The sequence below is a fragment of the Mus caroli genome, chromosome 13 (genome assembly GCF_900094665.2).
Source record: "Mus caroli chromosome 13, CAROLI_EIJ_v1.1, whole genome shotgun sequence".
Lineage (NCBI taxonomy): Eukaryota > Metazoa > Chordata > Mammalia > Rodentia > Muridae > Mus > Mus caroli.
Window position 1 is genome coordinate 68,653,829 of NC_034582.1, and position 13,057 is coordinate 68,666,885.

The 13,057-nt window shown below is 49.0% G+C and overlaps 1 protein-coding gene and 1 long non-coding RNA gene across 3 annotated transcripts in view; one reads left to right on the forward strand and one right to left on the reverse strand.

The window, feature by feature from the left end:
- Positions 1–2,217: 2,217 nt before the first annotated feature.
- Positions 2,218–3,558, reverse strand: LOC110307636. The gene is made up of 3 exons (XR_002379452.2): positions 3,280–3,558; positions 2,843–3,016; positions 2,218–2,526 (listed from the first exon to the last, which is right to left on the reverse strand). It is a non-coding gene; the product is annotated as an uncharacterized LOC110307636 (long non-coding RNA).
- Positions 3,435–13,057, forward strand: part of Tppp (tubulin polymerization promoting protein) — a 27,603-nt gene continuing 17,980 nt past the window's right edge. The window contains exon 1 of one of the 2 annotated variants that reach the window (XM_021180704.2): positions 3,435–3,523. The gene's annotated coding sequence lies outside the window, so the exon portion shown is untranslated. Of the gene's footprint in view, positions 3,524–4,013; positions 4,108–13,057 lie in introns of those variants that run through there. The other variant, XM_029468395.1, reaches the window with a different exon arrangement.

Sequence of the window (13,057 nt, forward strand, 5' to 3'; positions counted from 1 at the left end):
ATGGAGCCTTCTAGTGCTATATGGAAATAAGCTGAGGCCATACGTGGAACCTTGTTAAAGGGTTTCTGAATTTGGCCTTGTATGGGTAGAAAGATGTAGGGTGGTATGAAGGTAGAATGCATTACCATCTTCAGGTCTGCTTGCTCACAAGGCTTTGGCAGTGTCCAGCCCTTTTTGGTTCTGAAGGCACGATCAGAATCACTGAGTAGAGGGGTCCCAAGGTCCCAAGGCTGCATTCCTCTTTTCCTTTGGAGCTTAACCTCTGACTCAGACCCCAGAGCTATGAGCCTCCTGGTCTCAATCTAGGCTGCCAGGCTAGGTTTGTGTTTGGCAGTCATAGAGGTGCTGAAATTTGCTCGTGGCTCATTTTTAGCGAGACCCATAGACAGGCCTCCCTGGCATCGTAAGCTAAATATTTAGGGCTTACCAGACCTCACCTACCTGCTCACAATTACAAAGAGATATAATCTGGTTTTTAAGACACATATCCTTCAGAATTAACCAGAAACCACCCTAGAATTCTGGCTAGGTCCAGGCTAGGACTGCCAGAAGCAGCAGGTGACTTTCTTTATGTTTTCCTCAGGACTTCAGAGAGAAATCAAGGCAAGCAACAAAGGCTCCTGCCAGGCAGTAACAATTCTCTGCAGCTGTTTGCTATACGCACTAGTTGCTCTCCCACAGTGGGCTGCATTTCTAAGCCTCTCTGTAGGGCTATACCTAGTAGGCTCTTACAGTAGGCTGTACCTCCTGGTCTTTGTGTAACTCTGATGGAGGAGGCTTCTGTAGCAGGTTCTTAGGACATGGGCTGCTGAGACCCTCCCTGGAGGAGACAGGGACAAATACCTGCACAATCCTGTTGGAAACCTGACAGTGTCTCGGGCTCTTCTGCCACATCCTGTTCTTTTTTTTTTTTTTTTTAAAGATTTAGTTATTATTATATGTATGTATACTGTAGCTGTCTTCAGACACCCCAGAAGAGGGCATCAAATCTCATTACAGATGGTTGGTTGTGAGCCACCATGTGGTTGCTGGGATTTGAACTCAGGAACTTCGGAAGAGCAGTCAGTGCTCTTTACCTCTGAGCCATCTCTCCAGCCCCACAACCTGTTCTTATCTGGAACTCAGCATAGCTCCCACTCTCCCCCCCACGCCCCCCCGCCACTGTTCTCAGATTTTGAAGGTTGCCAATGATCATTCATTCTTTCCCTCCCTGGACTCCATGCTGTCCATAGATAGGACACTTCTTGGCTAGGCTACTGCTCTAGACTGTGTATTTCACCTAATCCTCTGTCACAAAAAAGACAGGGGACCTTACCTTGGTCTGCAGCATTCAAATCTCCTGGAGCCTAAACCTGTATATGGTGGTCTGCCTGTGTTATGTGATCTGATAGTGCAGGGGTCATGTGGACACAGACTCCTGGATATAGGATCCACTGGGATAATCTAGGACAAGCTCCCATCTGAAGGTAGCAACAATAATTTCAAATGTAGACACCCTCATGGACTTCTTGTGGTCTTGGATATCCAAGCAGGAAAAGAAGCCTTTTCCCTGAACTATGTCCCCAAACCAAGACCCTGCTCACATGTAAGGTCATATTTTGAGGTTCCAAATGTAGTGAATTTGGAGGGCCACCATCACCCCAGCAGAGGTGTTTTGCTGGGTCACTGTGAGGGATGCTCACCAGAGGCACATCCATTTGGATTTGGTGTATGTCTCCTATACAGATTGTCTGCAGGTAAGAGCCTTGAAACTTCAGCAGCTGTCATGCTGTAGGAGCGTCAGGTCAGAAGTCATGATCCAAATCTGTCAAGCTGACATCTTGGACTATGGTTAACAGCCGGGCCTCTAGAACTTTATTATATTGATACAAGTCTTCCTGTATTTAATCCCCAGAACCCACGTTAGGCGTCCCACAATTACCTGTAACTCCAGCTCTAAGAAATCTAACTTACCCATCTGGTTTCCGAGGGCACCCAGCATGCAAATGGCGCACATACTTTCAAACAGGCATATGCACACACAATAAATAAAAATAAAATTTAACGATAGAGTCACCATTTTGAAACATGCTAATAGAAACATAAACATGTATTTCAGCTTTCAGAACTTCATTTACGTTGTTGATTTTCAGAGAATGGGAGGTTTCTTAGTTAGGGTTTTTCTGCCGTGAACAGACACCATGACCATGGCAAATCTCATAAAGGACACATTTAATTGGGGTTGGTTTACAGGTTCTGAGGTTCGGTCCATTATCATGTGGGAGCATGGCAGCATCTAGGCAGGCATGGTGCAGGAGGAGCTGAGAGTTCTACATCTTCATCTGAAGGCTGCTACTCACTTCCAGGCAGCTAGGGTGAGGGTCTTAAGTCCATACCCACAGTGACACACCTACTCCAACCAGGTCACACCTACCCCAACAAGGCCACACCTCCAAATAGTGCCACTTCTTGGTCCAAGCATATACAAACCATCACAGCAGGACTTGGGGCTTTGTGGGACATAAGTCAAGTGGCCAAGCCAAAACCCTATGAAAAAGGAGAGTCTGGGTCTGGTTCCCCATTCCTTATAGTCCCACAGTCCCGAACTCACATGGCTTCCGTGGTGAGTGGGAGTTCTCAGGAGAGCAAGAATTAGAAGTGACTTTTTAGTCATTTTTGAGTAGCTGAAGAAAGCAGAGAGTCTGAGGGATCTGAGGGTCAGAGACTACCATGGGGAGGGGTAATTTGCTCCAAGTGCTCAGGTGGGCCCCATTTCTGAAGTTTCAAAACAAGGTTTCCTCAAGCATGAGTTAATTTGTCAGACATTCAGCAAATTCCCCAACACACACACACACACACTTACTCAGTGGGTGACTTGGCTAGAGTCTGAGACAGAACCTGGAGGGCTGAAGAGTCTATTGAACCAAATCTTCCAGCCCCATTGCCTCCTTACTAACCCCATAATCTTCTTCAGAGCCACCAGTGCGACCATGACCTCACCACAGTCAGTGGGGTGGAGATCCCGTGGCAAGCGTCCCTAGAAGCAAGGAAAATCAGCAGAGACTCTAAGGATCCTTTTCGTGCAGGTAACCCGAGTGGCCAGCATCTCACCACGCGCATCAAGCTCTCCAGGCACGTAGGGATCAGCAACGGGTTGTGCGCAGTGTAGTCTGCGACTGCGCCACCAGCCTCAGCTTCCCTACTTGGGACTGGCCGCACGCCCGGGGCCCCAGGGCCAGGTGTGCCCTAGTCGCTCTTCCCCAACCTCAGCCCGGTTCCCACGCTCCACAGCGACCGCACCCTGAGTCGAGCGGTGTCCATAGGCTGGCTGTGCCTGTGGCAGCCTTGTAAGGCAGTGGCTGCCTCGGGTGTCAGTGCGCCGCGCTCCTGCTGGGAGGGGCCTTAGTGCGCGCCTAGGCGGAGCGGGAGGAGGAGGGGCATGTGGGCGGTGCTGGAGGGCGGGGCCCGGCGGACGGCTCCGAGAGCTCGGCGCCCCTGGGCGCGCGTCTAGTCGTTGAGGCGCAGCAGTGGACGCGTTTTGGAGGTAAGCTTGCGCTGGGCGCTGTCCGTGGTCCGAGGCGCGGTTCTGGGGCCAAGGCTCGGGACGCCTCCGGTCCGTGAGGCTGGCCACCTGTCACTCTCTGCAGTGGCTAGATCAGCTCTAGTTGCTGAAGCAACTAGTTCCTTTGAGATCTCCGGGCAATGGTGTCAAGAATGGGTATGCGTTTACACTGAGCCAGGCGCATTGCGTCGGCACTTGATACGGAGGACAGAAAGCACCCCACGGCTCCCCACCAGACCAAGGTGCCAGGCCTCGTGCCAGCGACCCGGGTCGCTGCTCGTGGAACCTGGTGGGAAACGGGGTAAAGAGAAGCCACCGCCCGGAGCTGTGCATACCGGAGCTGGAGCTGCCGGGGTTCATGGGTCCAGAATCCTGAGCGCGCGTTGCGTCCTGCAGGTGACAGCGCCAGTTCTCTCCGCCACCCTCCTTTCGAGCCAGCATCTCTCATTCGAGATGGCGAGGGGTTTGTCAGGGTCGCATGTTGAATGCCCACGTTTGCGCGAAGGAGAGGGAGGACTGGACCCTTGCTCGGCGGTTTCGGTTATGTAAACGAGGCCTTGAACTAGGTGAGGAAGACGAGCAGTACCCTTTGTGGCGCAGCTTTGGACAGGCTGTGTCCTGGTGATTGGTCCTGTGCGTGTCCTGGGGCGAATGGAGGCGTTCGGCCCAGAGCCCACTTGCGTATCTGGCCTCCCTTGGCCGTGTAGGTGGCTTTCTTAGGCGGCACGAGCTCTCCAGGACTGGAGCAATGTTGTGTGTGTTTGGGGGGGGGGGGAGGAGAGTTGCGGGGGGCGCGGAACCCTGCTTGCCTTTAGCTAGATTCTCTGGCGGCCGGCTGCTGTTTCTGCTCGCGTGCCAGCCCCTCTCCCGTCACGTGACCCTGAAGGACTGGCGAGGGGGAGGGGCACAATCTGAGCGTTTCTAAAGGACTCCTCTATTCAGAAAAGCTCCTGATTACCACCGGGACTCGCCATTAGAAAAGGTGCCCTATTCAAGTGGCGTATTTGAATAGACAGGTTTGAGAATCCCTGTCTTTACCGATGGTGAAGTGAGGGCGACCTGCGCAGCTGCACGTTTTCCTCTTGGTGCTCCTTGGGTCCGCCTTTTCCATTTCTCGAGGTTGTGGTATATGGCAATTCTAACTATCATCTAAGGTTTTGGAAATTTTTTATAAGCATTAGAAAATTCCGTTTAAGAACACTGAAACCAGGCATGAGGGGTGGAGGCTTGGGAGAAGTCTGCAGAATGGGGCCCTGAAGACAGCTCTGCTGAGCTTCAGGGAGGAAGAGACCTAGCTTCCTCAGCAGGCCTTGCTGTCCTATTTATAGTGCACGACTGAAGGAGGAGCCTGTAGGAGGTGTGATTGCAGTTTTGCCAGGGAAGGGAACCTTGCAGTCTTGTCCATCCCATCTCCCTCGCCCAGAAAGGCTGTGTGCCCAGAGACCCCCATGCAGGAGAATGGAGCTTACCACTTCCTCCTGAAAGGAAGAGTTGGAGCTGCTCAGCCACAGCCAGGGTTCTGACATGGCTTCCAGTCCTTAACACCCTCAAGGGGGCTCCTAGTGCCAATTCAACCTGGAAAGACCAGTTTCTTCATAGAGTAGGGCCACAGTGTTGCTACCTCAGCATTCTCTATTTATGGCCAGGACTTTTCTTGTCCACAGCATCTCCCTACCTATACCACCTCCCAATCAAAGTAGCCCCACCCATGGCAGTCCCACATATGACCCGCAGGAGTCTCTTTATGGCATCCTTCACCAATGGCATCACTCTGGACATTTCCCACCTACGGTAGCTCCTCAAAGACCTATAGCATCCACCCATAGTACCCTCAGATCTGTGCTCTATCTTACCTCTGCAGCACTTGGAAAGCCTTTCCTTAGTGTTTTTGTCCAAGGCAGGAATAGAATGAAGCAGCCCTGCTGGGGTCCCAGAGGGTGTGGTTTCTGTGAACTGAAGCCTGCACTTATGTGCCCCACAAATGGTTTACTGTTATCAGGGAAAACTCCATGGACAGAATGACGTTTCCTGATGAAGAATGAGACCTCTTTGGACCCAAGATCTCTGTAACAGTACAATGATGTAACTCAGCTTTAAGTCATGGTTTGAGGTCTAAATGTCCAAATGTAAGGGTTTCTTTGGTCTTTTTCGGGCAAGTATGAGGGGGTTGCTTCATGATGTAGCTCAGGCTCCTTCCCCACCTACCAGGCTTTAGTGAGCTCTGCCAGATGGCTGGCCCCTGAAGTTCCCTCCCATAGGGACCCTGCTTCAGTACTGTGATTTCAGTTTCCTCCTGGCAACCATCCCCACTGCCCTTTGTCCTGTGGTGGAAAGTGTGGGGTGGAAGAGTCCTGACAATTTCACCTCATGAACATCATCCTTGAACACTGGCTTAGCTCCTGCCTGCCATTTTGACCTTTTCACATGTGAAATCACACAGCTGCTATTCTATTAGACTGGCTTCTTTGACCAGTCGTGGTCTGAGCAGACTCATCCATGGCTCTAGTGTTCTACCTTTCTGTTCTGCTGTCAGCTGTCTTTGCCTCCCTCTTGGGAGACTGAGAATACAGCTCCCTTGGACTCTCCTATGAACCGAAAGGCTGGGCCTCAGGTCATGTGCGATGAACCAGAGGTGCTGCTTTCTAGAGTGTCCCACCAGTTCCCTTCCCCACTTGGTGTTCTGTGTTCTACATTCCACCATTGCCTGGGGCAGACTTAAATGTCCCCACCTGGCTAGGGTGTCTGGTGTCTGGTTTGGAGTTGTCTGCCCTTTCCTGGTTATACTAGTGAAGCTTGGCATTCCTTGTGTTCTCTGGCTCTCCCCTGGATGTAGTAGTCTTTTGTTCGGATGAGTAATCTCCCCCTTTCTCCCCTTATTGACTACAGAGGCTTTTTGTATATATTGGACAAGCCATGTTTGTTGTACATAACAAGAATCTTTCCTTCTCCAAGCTTTGACATTTTAGTCTCTTACCACTTTTTTTTTGATAAGCAGAAGTCCTTTTGGGAGAATGTATAGTGTGTCCTGTGGCAAATCTTCCCTGCCCAAGGGTATTTGGCTCCTGACAGTGGTAGATGGTATAAGAACACTTAGGAGCTCAGCCTCCTCGTTCCCCTGTAAGTGTGACATGTTCTATGCTTGCTCGCTTCCTCTGTGCACCTCCATTTTTTTCTGTCCCAGAACCTAATAATTGAAGGTGACATATGTACGTGCCACAGAAGATAGTGCCATATGTAGTTCTATGTAAAACTCAGTCTACTTGGGCTGACTTCCCAGGGCTTTGGGTATAGCCCCATCTGACTCTCTAATGTCCTCCCATGGTTTTGTCCCCGCTGTGGCTGCTTCCAAGATAGTGCCTTCTTGGAGTATACTCCAGGGGAACGGTTTCAACCAATTCTTTACAACCCTCTTGGGAAGTCTTATTCTACTCAGGAGAGCACAGGATTTAATCCCTTCCATCAAGGTCTCATCTTCTTGGAGGGATACATGCAGACAGAGTTCTGTCTGGTCTCTGTCTTACAGTGGTATTGGCATACAATTTACCTTCCAACTGTGGACAATCTAGGTTGACTTCATATCAATACTGTTTCCAAATCAGGTTCCATGCAGAGGTTCTGGCATTAAGATATTTTGAGGGGCTACTGCTCAGCCCCTGTTAGGTAGTTGCTGACCTCAGGTTAGCTGTACCTACTGGCAGTCTTCACAGCCCCCTCTCACTATCCAAGGGTAATGCTGAGATATGTAGCATGCAATTTGGGTGTGCCCATGTACATTTGGTGATTGTGAAGCCATGTTGACGTTGAGTTAGGAACCAGTCACCTACAAGTTCATCTGGATCTGACACATGGAGCTTCTAGAGGGAGCATGGTGACAAACCCTGGCATGCCACTGTAAGATAGATACTCAAGAGAGAGGTCTTCAGCACCTCTGCTGTAAGTAGATCTTAGAACATGGACCCACAGTAAGCATACATCTTGATCTTGATTTTATCCATTTGGACCCATGCAGGATGCTGTATTGGCAAATATTTTGGAGGATGGGCTAGAAATAGTGTTTGAGCAGATGAGGTGTGATGGGATTTGATTTCAGTACTCACTACTGGCTTTAGGCAGTTGTCTAGAGCCTGGAGCTCATACTAAATGCTGGCTATGTGGGGGCTATCACTCTCTTACTCTCCACTCACATTTATGAAGCCACCCATGGCTCTAGAGAAACCTGGTTTCTAGCTGGACAGGAGGAACAACCTTAAGGAGTCACTTAACACTCTGAAATATTTCGTGGTTCTTCTACATGCTCAGTCTTAGGCTCCCACTTAGCTACAGGGGTTTGTCTCACTTATTATTTTTAGAAGGTATTTCTGTAACTCCCACAACCAAGAATGGTGGCTATCCTCATTTCCCTAGAACTGTTAGCCAGAACCTCAAATGGTCACTCCTGAAAGTGGCCGCATCCTTGAGTTTCCTACTGAGGGCAGTCAGGGCAGCATTGTGGATAAGGACTCAAATGTGAATTCCAGCAAGGTAGAGCAGCCAGTGGCTTTGGAGAGTTCTGGGTCATTTCTGTTGCCCTGGATGTTGGATACAAAAAAGGACCTAGATGTCCTTTTTTTTGTATCCCAAAAGGACCCTAACTCTAACCCAGTCTCCTTACCCAGGATTCCCTTCTCCTAATGTAAGTATGGGTTTTTTTGGAACATGTAATCCTGCTCTGCCTACACTGCAGTCAGACCTAGGATATAGGAAGTGAGATGACATGGATACCGGGCTACCCATCCCCTGCAACACCCAGGAGAATTGTGTTGTGTTTAACCTAGAAACAGTGAGAAGCACGGAGTTGGTTCTCAGGTCAGCCTGTAGCTTGGGACTCCAGTCCTAGTGACTGGTACTATGTTCCATCCTGACCAGTCCTAGCCATTCTCTGGGCTGTAGGCTTCTGGGTGCACTATGTAGATGGGGCCTGGGTGACAAGAGACATGGCTGGGTTTCCTGATAGATTTGAGCTTCTGAAACTGCCTCTGTGTGCCTGCAGGATATACACATTCAGAAAATGCCCACTTTGTGGGAGTTCACCCTGCCTGGGATGACAGCTCCCATTGAGATAAGAGGCCACTCACATGGAGTATCCTGATGAGGAGCAGGGTGTATGGCTGTATTATTAATGAAACAATTATCAAAGGCTGTGTTGTGTGTAAGTACACTCTTAAGTACAGAGCTTGTATAGGAGTCTGCCTGTGTCCCATCCTCAGATGAGCCCTCTCTAGGGCTAGCTGGATGTGTCTAGATCCCATACAGTCAGACTAACCCTGGTCTTAAATGAGGTCCCGCAGGGCTAAACTTTGGTGGGATGTCGTGAGGAAGAAGAGGTGAGCTCCAAGTGAACTAATACCCATTTCTTTTCCATCTTGGACAGATTTCTTTCTCTTGAACGTCAGGTCACAGTCTTTCTAATTGGCTGTCCCTGACCTCACCTTTGCTGATGAGGCCTGTGGAACTGAGGGCAGCCTAGCTGGTGGTCAGGGATTGAGTGTCTTGCAAGTGCATGAAAGTCTCATTTCCCTGGATTTATCTGGAGGTTGCTTCTTTCAAGCCCAATCAGCCCCTGGTAACGAGGATGAAATGGAGTTCCTGGAACATTCTAGAGAAAGAGCTATCCCTGGCCTGTGTACTCCTATGGAGATTCCCCAGAGAGGCAGAAGTGCTTTCTACTTCTTTTCTGTATTCTTTCCTGTTTCCAGACACTTTGCCCCATGCGCTGATATCTGTCTCACTCATGGGAACCTGGCCTAGTCATAACCCTTACTTTATTCATAAACACCCATCATATTCATAAATGCCTTCTCTGCTCATGGACACCTTGTCCTGGTTGTAGTAATAGATTCCTTGCTCTGCTTACAGACAACCCACTGACCCCCTCATTTCCAGTCTTGTAATGAAGCTGTGCCCTGAGGTGAATAGCAGATGATGCTGGTTTATACAAGTCTCTTCCTTGTCACCTCTAGCTTTTGTATTTTTCATTTCCTTCTTTTTTGTATTGCTACATGTGTGCATATGTGTGCTATATGTGTTCAGATGAACTGTGTGTGTGTGTGTGTGTGTGTGCATGTGGAAGTCAGAAACCAACCTCACTGTCATTTATCAGAACTCACTAATTAGGCTCAGCTGGCTGACTGTTGCCCTATCACCATCTCCCCAGTGTATAGGAGAATTAAAAAGCACACGCCGACATACTTTGTGTTTTTGTTTTTGTTTAACATGGGTTCTAGGCATCAAACTTATCTCCTCAGAACCGACTGAGCTATTTTTCTGACATACTATTAGATTTTTCTTTAAGAAAAAAAAATTTTTTTATTTGATTTAGTATTTTTCATTCTGAAAATGGGGCCCAGTTTATTTCCTATAGGCTTGTTAGGAACAGTCAATCTTTTTGGGGTTGGCAAGGGAAAGTTAGGGTATATAGGGTATATGGGATGCAAGAAATCTTGTCTGGGCTAAAGGGGTCCTCAGAATTTGCAGAAAGCAACTCCAGTTCAGAAGTCCCTGGCATCTGTCCATATCCCCTCCCACTGGAAGATCTGTAATTCTACCTCCAGCTGGCCTCCCTTGCCTCCACAGGCCTGGTCTGAAGATGCAAATCTGGTAACATAGTCTGTCCCTACAGTCAGTGCTGTTGTGGATAAGTTACCATCTCCTATCCTCCTGACCCCTCAGGGAACATAAGCAGTCATTGCTGGGTCACTGGCTGGCGCCACTTCCCTCCTCCACCACACCTGCTCTCTTTGCTCCCGGAGCAATCACTGCTAAAGGAGGCCAGTTCAGGAAGGGGCACCTGCTGATAGGCAGACCCCATAGGATGAAGTTGGGGTACATCCCTTCTGGATGGCCGAGAGACAATGAATTACAGGTTATCAGGAAAGGGGCACAAGGCATATCTAGGACACATACCTGAGGTGTAGAAGTCACACCTTGGAAGTGCAGAGCACACCCGAGAGGCTGCCCTTTATCACCACACTTGGTGGATCAGGTGCCTTCCTGGAACCTCTTCTAAATGGGCTAACTTCCCTCATGGAAATTGTAGTGACATGGTAGGACACACAGAGATCTCCTTAAACTTTACGCTTGTCTTAGATGCTGTGGGACAGCAAAAGCAAGAGGCCAGGGCCTTTAAATGTGGGATGGGGTTTGGGAAACTCCTGCAGCTCGCCATCCCACAATACTGGAGGAATGAAGGAGAGAATTAGGCCTATAGGTACCTCCATATTCCAGTATACCTTGCCTGCAGCCTCAATTCTCTTTAGATTAAATTTGTTCTCACTGCTGCTGTTGTGAGCTAATGGATCAGTTCACACCAGAAAAGAGAACCTGTGGACAGGAGCCCTGTGTACCCATAGCCTGCTCTGGGTGTGCCCTGATTGCACAGCATCTTTCTCTTTCTTTCATAAAGCAAGTGATGCTCTGGTGATCTTTGTAGAGCCACAGTTAGGACCAAACCCACTGATTTATTTATTTATTTTTTTATTTTATTTTTTTATAATTTATTTTTTTATTAGGTATTTTCCTCGTTTACATTTTCAATGCTATCCCAAAAGTCCCCCATACCCACCCTCCCAATCCCCTACCCACCCACTCCCCCTTTTTGGCCCTGGCATTCCCCTGTACTGGGCCATATAAAGTTTGCAAGTTCTATGGGCCTCTCTTTCCAGTGATGACCTACTAGGCCATCTTTTGATACAAATGCAGCTAGAGTCAAGAGCTCNGGGGTACTGGTTAGTTCATANTGTTGTTCCACCTATAGGNTTGCAGNTCCCTTTAGCTCCTTGGGTANTTTCTCTAGCTCCTCCATTGGGGGCCCTGTGATCCATCCAATAGCTGACTGTGAGCATCCACTTCTGTGTTTGCTAGGCCCCCGGCATAGTCTCACAAGAGACAGCTATATCTGGGTCCTATCAGCAAAATCTTGCTAGTGTATGCAATGGTGTCAGCATTTGGAAGCTGATTATGGGATGGATCCCTGAGGATCCCACTGATTTTTAAAATCAGTTTATGATCTGGTATGAAGGTAATACATGTTCAGGGTAAAACAAAGCCAAAATGCTTGACGACAGTCTCCAAGGTGCATCCTGAGGGAAGGGTCTCAACTTCCCTGTCGCAGCCTATCCTTTGTGCTAGTGTGTTGTTGACGCCCTTCAGTGGTTGTTATGTAGGTCCCATACTAAGCTGATCTTGCTGAAAAATCTTGGCACCGGACTTTAAAACAGTGTGGTCATGCTGTCAGCTACTCAGTAAAGTCACAGTTTTCAGCTGCTCTGCAACAGAGCCCCCCAAAAGCTCCAGGATGACTTATTCCAGGGTTGAGTTTAGATGGGTTCTGTCTCCCAGAACTTGGTTGCAACTTGATTGTTACTTGGGCCTCCTATTGATTCCTTTGGGCCGATACCTTTCAATCTGCACTCATTCCTGACTCCTCAGTGCTGAACAAAGACAGCAGGAGGCTCTCTGAGCTACCTCTGTATCCCTGGTTCCCTGGATGTGGCTGGGAGTCCTGCTCAGGAGTCTTTCTCCTACAGCATATGAACAGTGGAAGGCTGGAAGTGAGAGTTCCTTCCCGTGAGGCCCATACCCACCCTGGTACCTGTTCACTATCTTGTGGGCCCATAGTGCTGTAGAAACTGAGACAGAACCCAATCTGCACCTGTCTGATAGGGAGTGGCCACACCAGCGTGAGACACACCCTCATTGTCCTGATGGGCCATTCTTCTGTTGCAGGCTTGCTCATGATTCTTTTGCCTGGTTTGAATTTGCTGCTGGCCAGGCTCTGACCTGCCTTAGTGTTTTGCAGTCTTCAGAAGGCAGAGCCCCTCTCATGTTTCAGTGTCCTGTCCTGTCCCCAGGGCAGAAGCTCAGAGAACCCACGCACTGCATGGACTTGATTCACCAGGAGCCAGGTCTTGTGGAGATGTAGGAGCTCCTGGGCTTCCCACTCAGCTAGAGCGTCCTACTTAACTTTGCTGTCCTCATCTGTTGAATTTTTTTCTGTTATGCTTTTGTTTTCATTTTCAAGGGAATGAGCAAGAAGGGGACCTGATCTTTGTGGCTGACTATCGTTTGTGTTATTCTGGCTGTTTAGGGAACTCACACTTTTGTGAGTTCAGCAGGGGCCACACTTCACAGCATGACTTGACCTCATTGTAATTGAGATCTCCAGTCTGGACAGGGCTTGCACATTTCAGCTTCGTGGGCCAGTGGTGTGTGCCTATACCAAGAGTTCCTCTCCTTGCATTGAGCTGTTAAGCTTTCAGTTCTCAGAGAGAAACTAACTTATAGCTCCACATTCCTGCTTCCTGGGGGCTGGAAATGGCAATGTCTATCCTTGCTGGAACATCAGTGGCTGTGGCGGGTTCATCTGCATATCCTTGTGCTCCCGAGTCTTGCTGGGAAGTAGTACCCTCTCCCCAGTCGTCGTCTTCTTCTTCTTCTTCTTCTTCTTCTTCTCCTCCTCCTCCTCCTCCTCCTCCTCCT